The sequence below is a fragment of the Mobula hypostoma genome, unplaced genomic scaffold, assembly GCF_963921235.1.
Source record: "Mobula hypostoma unplaced genomic scaffold, sMobHyp1.1 scaffold_45, whole genome shotgun sequence".
NCBI classification, from domain to species: Eukaryota; Metazoa; Chordata; class Chondrichthyes; order Myliobatiformes; family Myliobatidae; genus Mobula; species Mobula hypostoma.
This window is the reverse complement of record NW_026948238.1, coordinates 400,714-421,572: the sequence shown is the minus strand read 5'-3', so window position 1 is coordinate 421,572 and position 20,859 is coordinate 400,714. Positions and strand designations below refer to the sequence as shown.

General features: G+C 44.4%; 1 long non-coding RNA gene across 2 annotated transcripts; it reads right to left on the bottom strand.

Moving 5' to 3' along the window:
* Positions 1 to 1,894: 1,894 nt before the first annotated feature.
* Positions 1,895 to 19,110, bottom strand: LOC134342127 (uncharacterized). Of its 2 annotated transcripts, none has more exons than XR_010016952.1 (3): positions 18,872 to 19,110; positions 5,771 to 5,865; positions 1,895 to 2,424 (listed from the first exon to the last, which is right to left on the bottom strand). It is a non-coding gene; the product is annotated as an uncharacterized LOC134342127 (long non-coding RNA). The 2 variants fall into 2 exon arrangements; XR_010016953.1 differs by lacking the exon at positions 18,872 to 19,110 and adding an exon at positions 6,905 to 8,208.
* Between the last annotated feature and the right edge of the window lie 1,749 nt (positions 19,111 to 20,859).

Sequence of the window (20,859 nt, the reverse complement as noted above, 5' to 3'; positions counted from 1 at the left end):
CTTTTTCCCAGGGCTGAAACTGCTGACACGAGAGTGCACAGTTTTAAGGTGCGTAGAAGTAGGTACACAGGAGATATCAGGGGTAAGGTTTTTTTTACGCAGAGAGTAGTGAGTGTGTGGAATGGGTTGCCAGTGGCGGTAATTGAGGCCAAAACGTTAGGTTGTTTTAAGTGTCTCCTGGATAGGTACATGGAGCTTAGGAAGATAGACTATAGTTAAGCCCAGGTAGTTCTGGGGTAGAGGTATGTTCAGCACAGCTTTGTGGGCTGAAGGGCCTGTATTGTGTTGCAGGTTTTCTATGTTTCTATGTTTCCCAGTTGCTGCACGTGAGGCTGCTGAACAAGGTCACAGCTCATGGAATTATGGGAAAGATACTTGTATGGATCGAAGATTGGCTGACTGACAAGGGAGTAAGGGTCAGAATAATGTGGGCAATTCTGTTTTGCTGTCGGTAACTAATGGTGTTCCGTAGGGGTCGGTATTGAGACCGCATCTTTTCATGTTGAATCTGAATGATACGGACGATGGAGTTGCTACCTTGGTGACGAACTTTGCAGTTGACACAAAGGTAGGTACGGGATAGGCAGCTTAGAGCAAAGCGGGAGTCTGCAGAAGGACTTCGATAAGTTTGGAGAACAGGCAACGAAGTATCAGATGAAATACAGTGTATGCAAGTGTACAATCATATACAATTGGTAGAAGGAATAAGGGCATAGAAAAAAAATAAAAGGGAGAAAATTCAAAAATTTGAAGTGCATAGGTACTTGGAAATCCTTGAGCAGGAGTCCCTAAAGGTTAGCTTGCAGATTGAGTTGATTAAGGATGACAACTGTAATGTTAGCATATAAGAGCAAGGATGCGATACTGCCGCTTTATAACGCATTGGTCAGATCGCTGTTGGTGTATCGTGAGCAGTTTCCGACCTCTTGTCTGAGAAAAAGATGTGCTCGTATTGGTGCGGGTCCAGTGAAGGTTCATGAGAATGATTCCAGGAATAAAAGGGTTAACGTATGAGGAGCGTTAGTTGGCTTTGACCCTGTACTCGCTGATCTCGAAGAAAGAGGGGAGATCTCATTGAAACCTATTAAATATTGAAAGGGCTCGACAGAGTGGCTATGAAGAAGATACACTCTACACTGTGTGAGTCTGGGACCAGAGGCCACGGCCTCAATGTATAGGGCATCCACTGAGAGCAGAGATGAGGAGGAATTTCTGTAGTCAGGAATTTATTGCCACGGACGGAGTAGACGCCAAGTCAATGAGTGTATTTTAAATGGATGTTCAAAGATTATGGGGAGAAGGCAGGAGAATGGGTTTGAGAGAGAAAAAACAATTGAACACGAAGGAATGGCGGAACATACTCGATTGGCTGAGCTGCCTCTGTCTCATATCTCATGGCTCATGGCCTGAAGAAGAGGCCAGTGAGGTTGCATTAGGGTTAAGGTATTGTTAGGGTATTCGCACCTGGATTATTGTACTCAGTTTTGGTCGTTCTGCTGTAGGAGAGAGAACGTCAAACTGGAATGAGCGCAGAGAAGATTTACGAGAATGGTACCGGTACTCGAGGGACTGAGTTCTGGGAGAGGTTGGGCACGTTGGGACTTCACACCTTGAAAAGCAGGAGACTGAGACTGACATGATGCAGGTGTTCCAAACCATGAATGTACAGTGTTATGTACCCCTAAGGTTATTTTTTTGCTGTGGACTGTCACTTTAAGGCACAAGAGAGAACTGAGACTAACTTTTGGATTTCTGCTGAGAGAGAGACAGGGGCGGAGTCTGCCTTTCAGCTCGTGTTTACACTTTTACAATGTTACGTAACCGGCAACAATGAATATGAATCGAGACAGGTTATATGAAAACAACCAAACATTTATTAAACACGGATAAAAGATTTAAAAAACCGAAAACCTTAACCGGAATTCAACCGCTATGCAGCCGTTCAACAAATCGTCACTCGGCCCTGGTTCTTAAAGCGTTAAATGCGAAAACAGTTCTTACAGCGGTAAAGTCAGATGTAGTTCTTAAAATGGTAAATTCGAAAGTCCAACAAATTTATACGTTCAATTGGGAGAGACTTCTCTGGAGATAGATTTTTTCATAGACGCGACTTTCCTTCTGGTTCTGTCCGAAGGATTCACGATGCAGTAAATAAACAGTTTAAAATAACTGATCTTAATTTCTTTTAGAAAGCAAACCTTGCACGAACTCTTTTCTCTTTTGGCAAGAGTTATCTCTCGATGCAGGTCACTACTCCTTCAACGAAGACTCAATAAGGTCGATCCTTTGTTAAACTGCCAAACGATGCCAACTCCTCTCAATCCTTCGGGTCCTGTACTTCGATAAAGTCTTCACTCTCCCTTCTACTGCTAGTATAGGTACATCAACACATCTAGCAAAAATTTCGGTCCAGCAATATTGTACCTTGCAACAGAACGTAACAACCGTTTAAAAAATGAAACTGCGTCATCGAAACAAATACGCAACAGAAACAGAAACGTTCTAGCTGGAAATCTAAAACTAAAATATAACTGCGTCGTCTGGGGTCTTTCCTTATCTACCCGTGGTGCACATGTCATCACGTAACCTCACATCGGCGGGAAAATTACATCAGGTGACCTCCAAAAGATCAGTACATCATTCTCACAAAAAAAATCACAATCTCCTTGAGGCATGTAACACCTCCCTCCAAAAGCAATGGTCTCTTAAAGAACGAAATTTTAACAATTAACAATGTACAAAAAAAGGTATAAAGTTTACACCATACACAATATATACAGTCTTATCTTTCAGCACTTTACAAACTAATGTACAGTAGGAGTGTTACAAATGTGAAAATACCACTCCAAAAAAAACAAATTTTCATTGTACATTTAACATCTAGATAAACAATCAGTGATCACATTACCTTTACCCTTAATATGAGTGATCGAAATATTGTACTCCTGTAACATTAGACTCCAATTTAATAATCTATTTTTGTTTTTCATCTTACTCAAAAACACTAACGGATTATGATCGGTATAAACTGTGAGTGGTTTATGAGTAGTGCTAACATACATTTCAAAATGTTGTAAAGCCAAAACAAGGGATAATAATTCCTTTTCTATTATTGAATAATTTCTTTGATGGGCATTAAATTTTTTTTAGAAAAATAAGCTACCGGATGATCAGCTTCATCACCACCATCTCTTTGAAGTAACACTGCTCCTGCAGCTTCATCACTAGCATCTACAGCTAACGAAAATGGTTTTTCAAAGTTAGGAGATTTAAGTACAGGTTGACTACATATTATAGTTTTCAATTTATCAAATACCTCCTGACAAGACTCTGTCCAAACAAACTTTTCACTTTTCTTTAAGAGATAAGTTAATAGAAGAGCAATGTTTGCAAAATCCTTACAAAATTTTCTGTAATACCCAAGAATCTTCTGAAGTTTTTCTACCAGTTGGAGTGGGTACTTCTAAAATTGCCTGAAATTTCGCTTGAGCAGGCACAAATTTCCCCTGACCCACAACATAACCAAGGTAAGTCACTGTAGCATAACCAAATTCACTTTTAGCTAAGTTAATAGTTAAGGTAGCTTTTGAAAGTATCTCATATAGTTTTTCCACTGCAATAATGTGCTTTCCATGTATTATTTCCTGTAACTAAATCATCAATATAGGCATCTGTATCCTTTAATCCCTGAATCACGCTATTAATCATCCTCTGAAAAGTACCTGGTGCATTCTTCATCCCAAATGGAAGAACTTTATATTCATATAACCCAGATGGGGTTACAAATGCTGAAGTCTCCCCACCTCTATCCATCAATGGAACACACCAATAACCTTTTAACAAATCAGTTTCTGTAAGGAATTTGACCTTTCCAACTTTATCCACACAATCATCTACTCTAGGGATTGGATATGCATCAGTTTTTGTCACAGCATTCACCTTCCTGTAATCTATACAAACTTAATACATATTGTCTGGCTTAGGCACCATAACACACGGTGAACTCCAATTCGAATTAGAAGGTCTAATAATATCATTCTCTAACATATACTTAATTTCTTGTTCAGCAAGTTCACGCTTTTCCCTGTTCATTCGATATGGATGTTGTTTTATGGGTTTGGCATCTCCAACATCTACATCATGTACGGTGATGTACGTAAGTATGGCATCATACCTACGGTGGTTCTTCTAGGGACGTCTGGAAGTAAATCTCTCTATTTAAAAATTAACTGTTTCATCTGCTCTCTCTGCTCTGGCTGTAAATGAGCCGATTTTTCGTCAATATTTTCTAGAATTTTTGAATTTGGTAACCTGGCTGAAATAATGTTGGGCTTAAAATGAATTCAGATGAATCCTCCATTAAGTGTTTATCAAGATCAGACTCATTATTGATCACAACAGTCATAGTAGGAGCTTCTCTATCATAATACGGTTTTATCATATTTATATGACACAGCTGTGTTGTCTTCCTCCAATCTGGGGTTTTTACCACGTAATCTAACATCATTTACCTTAGATTTAATCTCATAAGGACCATGAAATTTAGCTTGTAATGGGTTCGTTTGCACTGGGAAAAGAACCAACACCCTATCTCCAGGCTTAAATGATCTCATCCTAGCTTCCTTATCATACCAAGTCTTCATCTTCTCTTGAGCTAATTTTAAATTTTCCTTGGCCAACCTACAAGCTTTATACAATCTTTCCTTAAATTTTGAAACATAATCCAGCAAATTAGTATGTACCTCTTTATTAATCCACTGTTCCTTCAACAAGGCCAAAGATCCTCAAACTCTATGCTCAAACATTTGAATGAGTACATTCAGCCGGAGACTTATTCCACCAAGATGCAACACAGAGTGTCATAGGAAGTCATTCCTGCCTGTGGCTATCAAACTTTACAACTCCTCCCTTGGAGGGTCAGACACCCTGAGCCAATAGGCTGGTCCTGGACTTATTTCCTGGCATAATTTACATATTATTATTTAACTATTTATGGTTTTATTACTATTTATTATTTATGGTGCAACTGTAACGAAAACCGATTTCCCCCAGGATCAATAAAGTATGACTACTAATATGAAACTCAAGTTCAAAAGGACTAAAACTTAATGATTCCTGTACTTCCTCCCTTGCTGCAAAAAGTAGTAAATGTATACCTTCATCCCAGTCTTTTCATTTTCACACAATATGTCCTAATCGTAGTTTTTAGTGTAGAATGAAATCTCTCCAAGGCTCCTTGTGATTCTGGATGCTAGGCTGAGGAAATAATCTGTTTTGCTCCCAGTTTATAAACTATCTGCTGAAACAACCCAGACATACAATCGGATCAAGGTAGTAATTTTATTTCCTTAGGCAACCCAAAATAAGTAAAGAATTTTATAAGAGCCTTTGTCACAGTTTTGGCTGTTATATTCCTAAGAGGTACTGCCTCTGGAAATCTAGACGCTGTGCACATAATAGTTAATAAATATTGATGTCCAGTTTTAGTTTTTGGCAAAGGACCTACACAGTCTACAATGATTTTTGAGAACGGCTCACCAAATATTGGAATTGGTTTCAGTGGGGCCACTGGAGTAACCTGATTAGGTTTACCCACAATTTGACTCGTATGACACGTTCTACAAAATGTCGCCACATCTTGTCTTAAACTAGGCCAATAAAAATGTTTAGAAACTTTGGTCATAGTTTTCTTTGCACCTAAATGACCACCCAAAGGAATACTATGGGCCATAGTTAAAATCTCATTTCGATAAATTTTAGGAACTCATACCTGATGATTATCTTCCCATTTCTCACTAGCAGGAATTGTAGTCGATCTCCACCTGGGCTGCACTGTTTCACTTTGGGAATTGTCTCGGTTTTGATCTTGCAATAGAAATGTGAAATAAAGAATATGTCGTCTGTACATTCCTGTAATATAGTGAAGAGCCTTAAACTAATATCACATCCAGTCTTACGCAGGTACTGACACTTGCAATGGAAATATAGAGAAAAAGGAAGAATAAGTTGTTTATCCATTCCTGTAATATAGCGAAGAGCCTCAAACTAATATCGCATCCAGGCTGACTAAGGTACTGAGCGCATGCAAAGTGTTAATCAAGTTAATTGCAGCACACGCAGAAAGCTGGAGGAACACAACACGTTCGGCAGCATAGAAAAGCTGTTGCCGTCTCTGGCCGAGAACCCTCTTCAAATTAATTAACGCTTCGTCGGGCTTCTCAACTCCATCAACGAAAAGCTGAATTTCTCAGTGGCCAGCTGCTTTCAATTCCTATTCCAACGTACATGTGGTCAGTAGTGAAGATCTCTCCATCTCTCCATGACTGCACGCAATAAGAAGGTTTAGTGAAAGTTTTAGCCTAAGTTATCGTAAGGTGTTGACATCCCCCGTTTCATTTTGATGTCAGGGAATTGACGCAGTGAATGAGTTGCATACCTGCCGACCTAGGCTACTGCATTTTCAGCGTTTACTATGACATCTCCACTACATCAGAGAGAAAAGCAAACCAACCGAGGTTGAGTGCTCGTTCTATGGAATACATCTGCAAGGTACACGTGGTTGATTCCTAAATGGACATTGAGCTCACCAACACCACCTCACATTTTAAATATATATTGTTGCTCTTTCCGCAAAATATCGAATCTATTCAATAAATGTGCAACCCTTAGGTTCAGCCAGCACGCGCCTCTGGCACAGCCAAACTGAGAAATCTCGTTGGTATGGATGCTGCGTGAGGTGTTGCCCAGTTACAAGTCCGAACTGCAGAATATCAGCAGTACACCATCTTCAATTTAACGATTAAACTTTATAAATCTTAATCTAACTATAGAGTTAGTAAAGAAAATAAAAAAAGGAAAAGGGCTCAGTTTAATGAAACAACGTAATGTGCACGTTGGAGCTTACGTATTCGACCATTCGTTTCCCCCTCCGTCCGCCGGTTTACCAACTCTCTCCATTCTCGTCTTCTATCTTCGTCTCTCGCCGACAAAAGACCGCGAAATCCCTGCTCCCAGACCCACAAGACAGAACAACATGCCCCTCATTAGCTAACATAAATTCCAAAGCCATCGTTATCTCTAGTCGTAACCCAAACTTTGCTGCTACAGAGAAACCATTACCGTAATAGTGAAACATTACAGAGAGATCATTACGTTAGCAGTGAAACCTTACAGTGCCTCAGACATAGATGGCAGTATATACTACACTGAGGTTCATCTTATTCACAACAAATATAACGAAACACAATAGAAGCAATGAAGAACTACGCACAACAGACATACACACAATATGCAAGCAACAACAAATTGTGCAAACGCAAGAATAAATAACAAGAATAATAACGATGTAAGTAACACATACTGAGAACATGAGTTGTAAGTCTTTGAAAGTGAATTCATGGTTGTAGAATGAACTCAGTATTGGAATGCGTGAAGTTGTCCACTCTGGTTCAAGAGACTGATCTTTGAGCGATACAAATTGTTCCTGAATCTGCGAATCCTATACTCTCCACCGCGCAGCTAACACAAGTTTTGTCAGATGACATGCCGAATCTTTGCAAACTTCTAAGAAAGCAGAAAGGCTGTCATGCCTTATTTATAATTGGACAATAAGATCATAATATGATGATGGTGATGATGATGTCGGCATCCGTTTGTCTCGAAGGACAATGGAAATATAATGTGCGCTACGGGTCAGTCGGTTGTACAGTTGGGACGACTGCTATGACTGTACAGTCCAGTTTTAGAGTAGCAGGTTTTGCTGCAGTTTCTGAAAGTGAATGTTGTGCCAGTAGGTGGGGGCGACCTACCCCATAATTAACTGCTGCCTCCCATGTTGCTCTGGTCGCTGCGAGCAGAGGCACTGGCGTGACCTCTCCGGGTAACAGCTTGGACGCAAGATACGGAGATCTTGGGATGCCAGGTCGTCAGAATCCCCCTCCTGATCTCACCAGTATAATCCAATGGAAAGCGAAGCAATGTGTTTGGCACACGCTTGGCTGCAAGAACTGACTTCCAGCGCCTTAAGGGCTCCACTCTGGATTTTCTGTCTGGGTTTACACCGGTAGCTTTCGTTTCTCCCGAGGCTGCCCACAAGGCAAAGCAGCAGGAGCCGCACCCTTCCAAACTCTGTGCTTCACTGTCCCGGGACCCAGAGTTTGAACGTCGCATTAGCTATTCCTTCACTGTTTGGACTGTCGCTATCAGTCCACCCCGACAACCCTTCAGTAAGTAGGTGCGGGTATGTGGGTAATTAGGAGACAATTATAATGATTGGAAATATAAAGCGGTGATTATTCCATTATATAGACTGCTGCTGAGATCCAATGTGGCTCAACGCACGCGCTGTTGTTTTCTTTAGTTCAAACCGATGTCGTAGTTCAGAAAAGGTTTACTACATTGATAGCTGGTTTACTTGAACTCCCTTGTGAGTAAATGTTTCTGAACCTCAACTTGTTTTCGCGGGCTTTGCAGAAATAGAGTCAAATCTGTATTTTTCGTTGTTACTGGAAGAATTTAGGAATTTGACTGTATTCGCGGGTGTTAGATAAAGATTAGGACATTATGGTATTCGCTTTCATTTAGAAGAGAGTTTATCCGCTTGTTTAGATAAATGAGTTGAGCAGACATCTTGACAGGAATGTGGAGAATATGTTTGCTGTTGTAAGGGGAGCTAAAACAGGTGAAGATAGGTGGGAGTACTTTTACAAGGTGGGATGGTGTGTCTTTGGAATTCCCTTCCTGAAAGGAAAAGAGAAGCGGTGTCTTTTCGTTGTCTTTAATTCCACAGTGCACAGATTTTGGACAGGCAAGTGAGTGCTGTGTTACAGGCAGACTTCGGGTGCTGAGATCACAGATCAGTCATGATCATAGAAAATGGCGGAACAGGATTGAGAGGCCGAATGTCCTGCTACTAATTCAGCATGCCAGCAGCAACCTCCGACAGATAGACCCAGTGAATTTAATATTCAGAGTTTTTCCATCAGACCGTGATGAAAAATGGTTTATGTATTTGTGATGTAAATGCGACGTCAGACAAAGCCAACAGCAGGAGATGGTCCTAATTTCATATGATTGTTGTGATCTGTAAGTGAGCAATAGACTGCAGGAGAAGGACGTACTTCTCTTGCTGTCGACTTTGACCGGTAGTTATGTCTGGGAGATGGTAATCCCGGCACGTCGATCCATAATTGGCCCATTACCGGTATGTTCCGACTGCGGACAACTGTTAAAGATGGATTTAAAGCGGGCTGATCTTAAAATCAGTGCAGGTTCAGGCAACGGGGTTACAATCAAATCTGGAGAAAGGGTATGTCCACAGTTCTAAAGAGAACATTATTCCAAATGCACAATGTTTTCAAAAGAGATTACACTGCCCTTCATTCTGCTGTCTCTGTGCAATAAACCCAGGGCGATCTTTGCCCTGAGCTGTCGCTAGAGTTTATAATCTGACAATAAACTGGTTCCAAGGTGAACAATGAATCAAAGCGACGACATCAACCGAACCGAACCAGGATACGGGTTGTGATTCCTCTCTGGAGCAGAGCAAGTTATCAGGAGAAAGGTGATCATTGCACCACGCACTGAAGTAGTATTTCTGGCTCGGAGCACAAGTTAGAAAGACACATTCAGGCAAGATGAGTCTTTGTGTGGGTTAACGCAAGCGTTGTGGAACAGGGTGTGACGTTACATGCTGAATAGACTGAAGTTCATGTTTATGAGCGTGTTGTCAACTAAAAATTGCTCAGGGTGTGTTCACTTACTGTTAGGGCCCATTAAAATTCAGATACTCGGAATCGCCGAAAACATACTCAGGAGTCCAGCACCAGGTAAGCACAGGGGCGGTACTGGGCAGTGTTATGGTGTCTTAATATACCCACTTGTCACGGTACTATTTCTAGTATTGCTACCAGTTCAGTATTGTCTTTAAACTCGCGCGGGTTTGCAGATCTGTGGCTTTATTGTTCTGATTGTGCATTTTTTTTTAGGAAAGATGATGTGGGATCTGACAATGATATTTATATTAACAAATATTCTAGTAATTCTCTCTGGTCGCAGATAAAAATATCAAATTCTACACTCATCGGGCACTTTACTATGTACATCTTGTACCTAATAACGTGGCCACTGAGAGCATGTCTAGAGTTTCTGCTGCTGTTGCCTGTCCGTTTCAATGCTGACCACTGCACTACCGTCCACTTCAATGCTGACCATTACGCTACCGTCCACTTCAATACTGACCACTGCGTTACCGTCCACTTTAATGCTGACCACTGCGCTACCGTCCACTTCAATGCTGACCACTGCACTACCGTCCACTTCAATGCTGACCATTACGCTACCGTCCACTTCAATGCTGACCACTGCGCTACCGTCCACTTCAATACTGACCACTGCGCTACCTTCCACTTCAATGCTGACCACTGCACTACCATCCACTTCAATGCTGACCACTACGCTACCGTCCACTTTAATGCTGACCACTGCACTACCATCCACTTCAATGCTGACCACTGCACTACCGTCCACTTTAATGCTGACCACTGCACTACCATCCACTTCAATGCTGACCACTGCACTACCGTCCACTTCAATGCTGACCACTGCACTACCATCCACTTCAATGCTGACCATTACGCTACCATCCACTTCAATGCTGACCATTACGCTACCGTCCACTTCAATGCTGACCACTGCACTACCGTCCACTTCAATGCTGACCACTGCACTACCGTCCACTTCAATGCTGATCACTGCGCTACCGTCCACTTCAATGCTGACCATTACGCTACCGTCCACTTCAATGCTGACCACTGCACTACCGTCCACTTCAATGCTGACCATTACGCTACCGTCCACTTCAATGCTGACCACTACGCTACCGTCCACTTCAATGCTGACCACTGCGCTACCGTCCACTTTAATGCTGACCATTACGCTACCATCCACTTCAATGCTGACCACTGCGCTACCGTCCACTTCAATGCTGACCATTACGCTACCGTCCACTTCAATGCTGACCACTGCACTACCGTCCACTTCAATGCTGACCACTGCACTACCGTCCACTTTAATGCTGACCACTGCACTACCATCCACTTCAATGCTGACCATTACGCTACCATCCACTTCAATGCTGACCACTGCGCTACCGTCCACTTCAATGCTGACCACTGCACTACCATCCACTTCAATGCTGACCATTACGCTACCATCCACTTCAATGCTGACCATTACGCTACCGTCCACTTCAATGCTGACCACTGCGCTACCGTCCACTTCAATACTGACCACTACGCTACCGTCCACTTCAATGCTGACAACTACGCTACCGTCCACTTTAATGCTGACCACTGCGCTACCGTCCACTTCAATGCTGACCATTACGCTACCGTCCACTTCAATGCTGACCACTGCACTACCGTCCACTTTAATGCTGACCATTACGCTACCATCCACTTCAATGCTGACCACTGCGCTACCGTCCACTTCAATGCTGACCACTGCACTACCGTCCACTTCAATGCTGACCACTGCGCTACCGTCCACTTTAATGCTGACCACTGCGCTACCGTCCACTTCAATGCTAACCATTACGCTACCGTCCACTTTAATGCTGACCACTGCACTACCGTCCACTTCAATGCTGACCATTACGCTACCATCCACTTCAATGCTGACCATTACGCTACCGTCCACTTCAATGCTGACCACTGCGCTACCGTCCACTTCAATACTGACCACTACGCTACCGTCCACTTCAATGCTGACAACTACGCTACCGTCCACTTTAATGCTGACCAATGCGCTACCGTCCACTTCAATGCTGACCATTACGCTACCGTCCACTTCAATGCTGACCACTGCACTACCGTCCACTTTAATGCTGACCATTACGCTACCATCCACTTCAATGCTGACCACTGCGCTACCGTCCACTTCAATGCTGACCACTGCACTACCGTCCACTTCAATGCTGACCACTGCGCTACCGTCCACTTTAATGCTGACCACTGCGCTACCGTCCACTTCAATGCTAACCATTACGCTACCGTCCACTTTAATGCTGACCACTGCGCTACCGTCCACTTCAATGCTAACCATTACGCTACCGTCCACTTTAATGCTGACCACTGCACTACCATCCACTTCAATGCTGACCATTACGCTACCGTCCACATCAATGCTGACCACTGCGCTACCGTCCACTTTAATGCTGACCACTGCACTACCGTCCACTTCAATGCTGACCACTGCACTACCGTCCACTTCAATGCTGACCACTGCGCTACCGTCCACTTCAATGCTGACCATTGCGCTACCGTCCACTTCAATGCTGACCACTGCGCTACCGTCCACTTCAATGCTGACCACTGCACTACCGTCCACTTCAATGCTGACCACTGCACTACCATCCACTTCAATGCTGACCACTGCGCTACTGTCCACTTCAATGCTGACCACTGCGCTACCGTCCACTTCAATGCTGACCACTGCACTACCATCCACTTCAATGCTGACCATTATGCTACCGTCCACTTCAATGCTGACCACTGCACTACCATCCACTTTAATGCTGACCACTGCACTACCATCCACTTCATTGCTGACCACTGCACTACCATCCACTTCAATGCTGACCATTATGCTACCATCCACTTTAATGCTGACCACTGCACTACCGTCCACTTCAATGCTGACCATTACGCTACCGTCCACTTCAATGCTGACCACTGCACTACCGTCCACTTTAATGCTGACCACTGCACTACCGTCCACTTCAATGCTGACCATTGCGCTACCATCCACTTCAATGCTGACCACTGCACTACCGTCCACTTCAATGCTGACCATTATGCTACCGTCCACTTCAATGCTGACCATTACGCTACCGTCCACTTCAATGCTGACCACTGCACTACCGTCCACTTCAATGCTGACCATTACGCTACTGTCCACTTTAATGCTGACCATTACGCTACCGTCCACTTCAATGCTGACCACTGCACTACCGTCCACTTCAATGCTGACCACTGCACTACCATCCACTTCATTGCTGACCATTACGCTACCATCCACTTCAATGCTGACCACTGCGCTACCGTTCACTTCAATGCTGACCATTACGCTACCGTCCACTTTAATGCTGACCACTGCACTACTGTCCACTTTAATGCTGACCACTGCACTACCATCCACTTCAATGCTGACCACTGCACTACCGTCCACTTCAATGCTGACCACTGCACTACTGTCCACTTTAATGCTGACCACTGCACTACCATCCACTTCAATGCTGACCACTGCACTACCATCCACTTCAATGCTGACCATTACGCTACCATCCACTTCAATGCTGACCACTGCACTACCGTCCACTTCAATGCTGACCACTGCACTACCATCCACTTCAATGCTGACCACTGCGCTACCATCCACTTCAATGCTGACCATTACGCTACCATCCACTTCAATGCTGACCACTGCACTACCATCCACTGCAATGCTGACCATTACGCTACCGTCCACTTCAATGCTGACCACTGCACTACCGTCCACTTCAATGCTGACCATTACGCTACCGTCCACTTTAATGCTGACCACTGCACTACCGTCCACTTCAATGCTGACCACTGCGCTACCGTCCACTTTAATGCTGACCACTGCACTACCGTCCACTTCAATGCTGACCATTCCGCTACCATCCACTTCAATGCTGACCACTGCGCTACCATCCACTTCAATGCTGACCATTACGCTACCATTCACTTCAATGCTGACCACTGCACTACCGTCCACTTCAATGCTGACCACTGCACTACCGTCCACTTTAATGCTGACCATTACGCTACGCTACCATCCACTTCAATGCTGACCATTACGCTACCATCCACTTCAATGCTGACCACTGCGCTACCGTCCACTTCAATGCTGACCACTGCGTTACCATCCCCTTCAATGCTGACCACTGCGCTACCGTCCACTTCAATGCTGACCATTACGCTACCGTCCACTTCAATGCTGACCACTGCGTTACCATCCCCTTCAATGCTGACCACTGCGCTACCGTCCACTTCAATGCTGACCATTACGCTACCGTCCACTTCAATGCTGACCACTGCGCTACCGTTCACTTCAATGCTGACCACTGCGTTACCATCCCCTTCAATGCTGACCACTGCGCTACCGTCCACTTCAATGCTGACCATTACGCTACCGTCCACTTCAATGCTGACCACTGCACTACCGTCCACTTCAATGCTGATCACTGCGCTACCGTCCACTTCAATGCTGACCATTACGCTACCGTCCACTTCAATGCTGACCACTACGCTACCGTCCACTTCAATGCTGACCACTGCACTACCGTCCACTTCAATGCTGACCATTACGCTACCGTCCACTTCAATGCTGACCACTGCGCTACCGTCCACTTCAATGCTGACCACTGCGCTACCGTCCACTTCAATGCTGATCACTGCACTACCGTCCACTTCAATGCTGACCACTGCGCTACCGTCCACTTCAATGCTGACCACTGCGCTACCGTCCACTTCAATGCTGACCATTACGCTACCATCCACTTTAATGCTGACCACTGCACTACCGTCCACTTTAATGCTGAACACTGCGCTACCATCCACTTCAATGCTGACCATTACGCTACCATCCACTTCAATGCTGACCACTGCACTACCGTCCACTTCAATGCTGACCACTGCACTACCATCCACTTCAATGCTGACCATTATGCTACCATCCACTTCAATGCTGACCACTGCGCTACCGTCCACTTCAATGCTGACCACTGCGCTACCCTCCACTTCAATGCTGACCACTGCGCTACCCTCCACTTCAATGCTGACCATTACGCTACCGTCCACTTCAATGCTGACCATTACGCTACCGTCCACTTTAATGCTGACCACTGCACTACCGTCCACTTCAATGCTGACCACTGCACTACCGTCCACTTTAATGCTGACCATTACGCTACCATCCACTTCAATGCTGACCACTACACTACCATCCACTTCAATGCTGACCATTACGCTACCGTCCACTTTAATGCTGACCACTGCACTACCGTCCACTTCAATGCTGACCACTGCACTACCATCCACTTCAATGCTGACCATTATGCTACCATCCACTTCAATGCTGACCATTGCGCTACCGTCCACTTCAATGCTGACCACTGCGCTACCCTCCACTTCAATGCTGACCACTGCGCTACCCTCCACTTCAATGCTGACCATTACGCTACCATCCACTTCAATGCTGACCATTACGCTACCGTCCACTTCAATGCTGACCACTGCGCTACCCTCCACTTCAATGCTGACCATTACGCTACCATCCACTTCAATGCTGACCATTACGCTACCGTCCACTTCAATGCTGACCACTGCGCTACCGTCCACTTTAATGCTGACTACTGCGCTACCGTCCACTTTAATGCTGACCATTACGCTACCGTCCACTTCAATGCTGACCACTGCGCTACCGTCCACTTTAATGCTGACTACTGCGCTACCGTCCACTTTAATGCTGACCATTACGCTACCGTCCACTTCAATGCTGACCACTGCACTACTGTCCACTTCAATGCTGACCACTGCACTACCATCCACTTTAATGCTGACCATTACGCTACCGTCCACTTCAATGCTGAACACTACTCTACCATCCACTTCAATGCTGACCACTGCGCTACCATCCACTTCAATGCTGACCACTGCACTACCGTCCACTTCAATGCTGACTATTACGCTACCATCCACTTTAATGCTGACCACTGCGTTACCATCCCCTTCAATGCTGACCACTGCTCTACCGTCCACTTCAATGCTGACCACTGCACTACCGTCCACTTCAATGCTGAACACTGCGCTAGCATCCACTTCAATGCTGACCACTGCGTTACCATCCACTTCAATGCTGACCATTACGCTACCATCCACTTCAATGCTGACCACTGCACTACCGTCCACTTCAATGCTGATCACTGCACTACCATCCACTTCAATGCTGACCATTACGCTACCGTCCACTTCAATGCTGACCACTGCGCTACCTTCATCTTCAATACTGACCACTGCACTACCGTCCACTTCAATGCTGACCATTACGCTACCATCCACTTCAATGCTGACCACTGCGCTAGCATCCACTTCAATGCTGACCACTGCGTTACCATCCACTTCAATGCTGACCATTACGCTACCATCCACTTCAATGCTGACCACTGCACTACCATCCACTTTAATGCTGACCACTGCACTACCATCCACTTCAATGCTGACCACTGCACTACCATCCACTTCAATGCTGACCATTACGCTACCATCCACTTCAATGCTGACCACTGCGCTACCGTCCACTTCAATGCTGACCATTACGCTACCATCCACTTCAATGCTGACCACTGCGCTAGCATCCACTTCAATGCTGACCACTGCGTTACCATCCACTTCAATGCTGACCATTACGCTACCATCCACTTCAATGCTGACCACTGCGCTACCGTCCACTTCAATGCTGACCACTGCACTACCGTCCACTTCAATGCTGACCATTACGCTACCATCCACTTCAATGCTGACCATTACGCTACCGTCCACTTCAATGCTGACCACTGCGCTACCTTCATCTTCAATACTGACCACTTCGCTACCCTCCACTTCAATGCTGACCACTGCGCTAGCATCCACTTCAATACTGATCATTGCGGTACCATCCACTTCAATGCTGATCACTGCGCTACCTTCATCTTCAATACTGACCACTGCGCTACCCTCCGCTTCAATGCTGACCATTACACTACCATCCACTTCAATACTGATCATTGCGGTACCATCCACTTCAATGCTGATCACTGCGCTACCGTCCACTTCAATACTGACCACTGCACTACCGTCCACTTCAATGCTGACCACTACGCTACCGTCCACTTTAATGCTGACCACTGCACTACCATCCACTTCAATGCTGACCACTACGCTACCGTCCACTTCAATGCTGACCACTGCACTACCGTCCACTTTAATGCTGACCACTGCACTACCATCCACTTCAATGCTGACCACTACGCTACCGTCCACTTCAATGCTGACCACTGCACTACCATCCACTTCAATGCTGACCATTACGCTACCGTCCACTTCAATGCTGACCACTGCGCTACCATCCACTTTAATGCTGACCACTGCACTACCGTCCACTTTAATGCTGACCATTACGCTACCGTCCACTTTAATGCTGACCACTGCACTACCATCCACTTCAATACTGATCATTGCGGTACCGTCCACTTCAATGCTGACCACTGCACTACCGTCCACTTCAATGCTGACCACTGCGCTACCGTCCACTTCAATACTGACCATTGCACTACCGTCCACTTTAATGCTGACTACTGCACTACCGTCCACTTCAATGCTGACCACTGCACTACCATCCACTTTAATACTGACCACTGCACTACCGTCCACTTCAATGCTGACCACTGCACTACCGTCCACTTCAATGCTGACCACTGCACTACCATCCACTTCAATGCTGACCACTGCACTACCGTCCACTTTAATGCTGACCACTACGCTACCGTCCACTTTAATGCTGACCATTACGCTACCAGGCCGCCACGTTTATCAACCTCAGCTTGTTTTCACTGACCTAGAAGAATTAGAGTTAACACTATGTTATCCTCAGGTACTGGATGAATGGGGGTATTTCCCTGTATACGCTGGTACTAGACAAAGACAGGAAGTTGATTGTATTAGCTGTTACTTAGATGAAGGATTTTATCCACCGGTGTTTAGATAAATTAATTGAGCCCTTCCTGTGGACATTGAACATCATGCGGAGTCTAGCCAGGAATGTGAAGAGCATGTTTGCTGCTGTAGGGGAAGATGAAACAGATGAAGATAGATGAGGTTATTTTTATGAGGTGGAACTAGAGTGTCTTTGGAATTCCCTTCTGCAAGGAAAACAGCAGCAGGGTTCCACCCCCCACGCCCCATGTGTATAATTCCGCAGCGCACAGAATCTGGACAGCCAAGGGCGTGACGAGTTGCTGACGGTCGCAGGGATGAGCCAGGCCGGCTGCGATCATAGACAATGGGGAAACAGGACTGAGGGACCTGTTACTAATTCAACATGCCAGCAGCGCACACTGACGAATAAGAGATCCAGTGAATTTAATGTTTGGTGTTTTACTATCGTTCTCTAATGAGGAACGCTACATCTATCTGTAGAATAAATGCGGTGCCAGGCAAATTCACCAGCGGGAAATGGTCATAATTTCCATAAGGCCATAAGACATAGGAGCAGAATTAGGCCATCTGGCCCATCGAGTCTGCTCCGCCGTTCAGTCAGAGCTGATCCTTTTTTTTTATCTCCTCCTCAACCACAATTCCCGGCCTTCTCCCCGTAAGCTTTGATGCCATGTCCAATCAAGAAACTATCAATCTCTGCCTTAAATACACCCAACGACCTGGTCTCCACAGCTGCATGTGGCAACAAATTCCATAAATTCACCACCCTTTGGCCAAAGAAATTTCTCTTCATCTGTTTTTAAAGGGCTTGTCTCTATCCTGAGGCTGTGCCCACTTGTCCGAGACTCTTCCACCATGGGATACATCCTTTCCACATCTACTCTGCCTAGGCCTTTCAACATTTGAAACGTTTCAATGAGATCCCCCCTCATCCTTTTGAATTCCAGCGAGGACAGACCCAGAGCTATCACACGTTCCTCGTATGATAACCGTTTTAATTCTGGAATCATCCTTGTGAACCACTTCCGGGCCGTACCCCATGTCAACACATCTTTTTCGAAGATGAGGCTCCCGAGACTATTCACAATACTCACCAGTGCGTTATCAAGCCTCAGCATCACATCCTTGTTCCAGACCTCTTGAAATGAATGCTAACATGGCATTTGCCTTCCTCATCACTGACTCAACCTGTAGGTTAAGCTTCAGGGTATTCTGCACAAGGACTCCCAAGTCCCTCTGTAACTCAGATTCCAGAATTTTCTTCCTGTTTAAAAAAAAACAGATAACACATTTATTTCTACTACCAAACTGCATGACCATGCATTTTTCAACATTGTAATTCATTTGCCACTTTTTTGCTGATTCTCCTAATCTGTCTAAGTCCTTCTGCATCCTAGCTGTTTCCTCAACACTACATGCCCCTCCACTAATCTTTGTATCATCTGCAAACTTGGCAACAAAGCCATCTATTCCATCATCTAAAACATTTATATAAAGAATAAAAAGAAGTGGTCCAACACCGACCACTGCGGAACAACACTAGTCACTAGCCAACCAGAAAAGGATCCTTTATTCCCACTCGCTGCCTCCTACCAATCAGCCAATGCTCTAACCATGTTAGTAACTTTCCTGTAATACCATGGGCTCTTAACTTGGTAAGCAACATCATGTGTGGCACTTTTTCAAAGGCCTTCTGAAAGTCCAAATATACAACATCCACTGCATTCCCCTTTATGTATCCTACTTTTAATTTCCTCAAAGAACTCCAACAGCTTCGTCAGAAAGGATTTTCCCTGAGGGAAACCATGCTGATTTGGTACTATCTTGTCCTGTGTCACCAAATACTACCTCACCTCATCCTTAACAATTGACCCCAACAACTTTCCAACCACTGAGGTCAGGCTGACTGGTCTATAATTTCCTTTTTTTCCTTTCTGCTGCCTTCCTCCTTTCTTAAAGAGTGGAATGATATTTTCAATTTTCCAGTCCTTTGGTGCCATGCAAGTGTCCAATGATTTTTGAAGGATCGTTTCTAATGCCATCACAATCTGTAACGCTACCTCTTTCAGAACCCTATGGTGCAGTTCCTCTGGTCCAGGTGACTTCTGTACCTCTATGTCTTTCAGCTTTTTGACTACCTTCTTTCTTGTAACAGTAACTGCACACACTGCAACGTCAGGAACACTATAGTGTCTTCCACTATGAACACTAACACAAAATACTCATTTATTTCATCAATCACCTCCTTGTCCCCCGTTATTATTTCTCCTGCTTCATTTTCTAGCGGTCCTATATCCACTCTCATTTCTTTTAATTTTAACATACTCTTTTACTTTCCAATTTGATATTATTTGCTAGCTTGCTTTCATATTTCATCTTTTCCCTCCTAATGATTTTTTAGTTGCTGTATGTAGGATTTTTTAAAAACTTCCCGATCCTCTATCTTCCCACTAATTTTTGCTTTGTTGTATGCCCTTGCTTTTGTTTTTACAATAGCTTTGACTTCCCTTGACAGCTACGATTGTATTGTTTTACCATTTGAGTATTCATTTTTGGAATACACATGTCCTGCACCTTCCTCATTTTTACCAGAAACGCACACCATTGCTACTCTGATGACATCCCTGCCGGTAGCTCCTTCCTATTTAATTTGGCCAAATCCTCTCTCATACCACTTTACTGTACTTTACTGTACTTCATTGTCACCAAACAATTGATACTAGAATGTACAATCATCACAGCAATATTTGATTCTGCACTTCCCACTCCCTGAATTACAAATATTAAATATTAAAAATAGTAAATAATTAGTATATATTAAAAACTTAAATTATAAATCATAAATAGAAAATAGAAAAGGGAAAGTAAGGTAGTGCAAAAAAAAAAACGAGAGGCAGGTCCGGATATTTGGAGGGTACTGCCCAGATCCGGGTCAGGATCCATTCAGCAGTCTTATCACAGTTGGAAAGAAGCTGTTCCTAAATCTGTGCTTTCCCTTACGCCACTGAAATACTGCTACATCAGATTTTACTTTCGCTCTATCAAGTTTCAAGTTGAATATTGTGATCACTGGTTCTTAAGG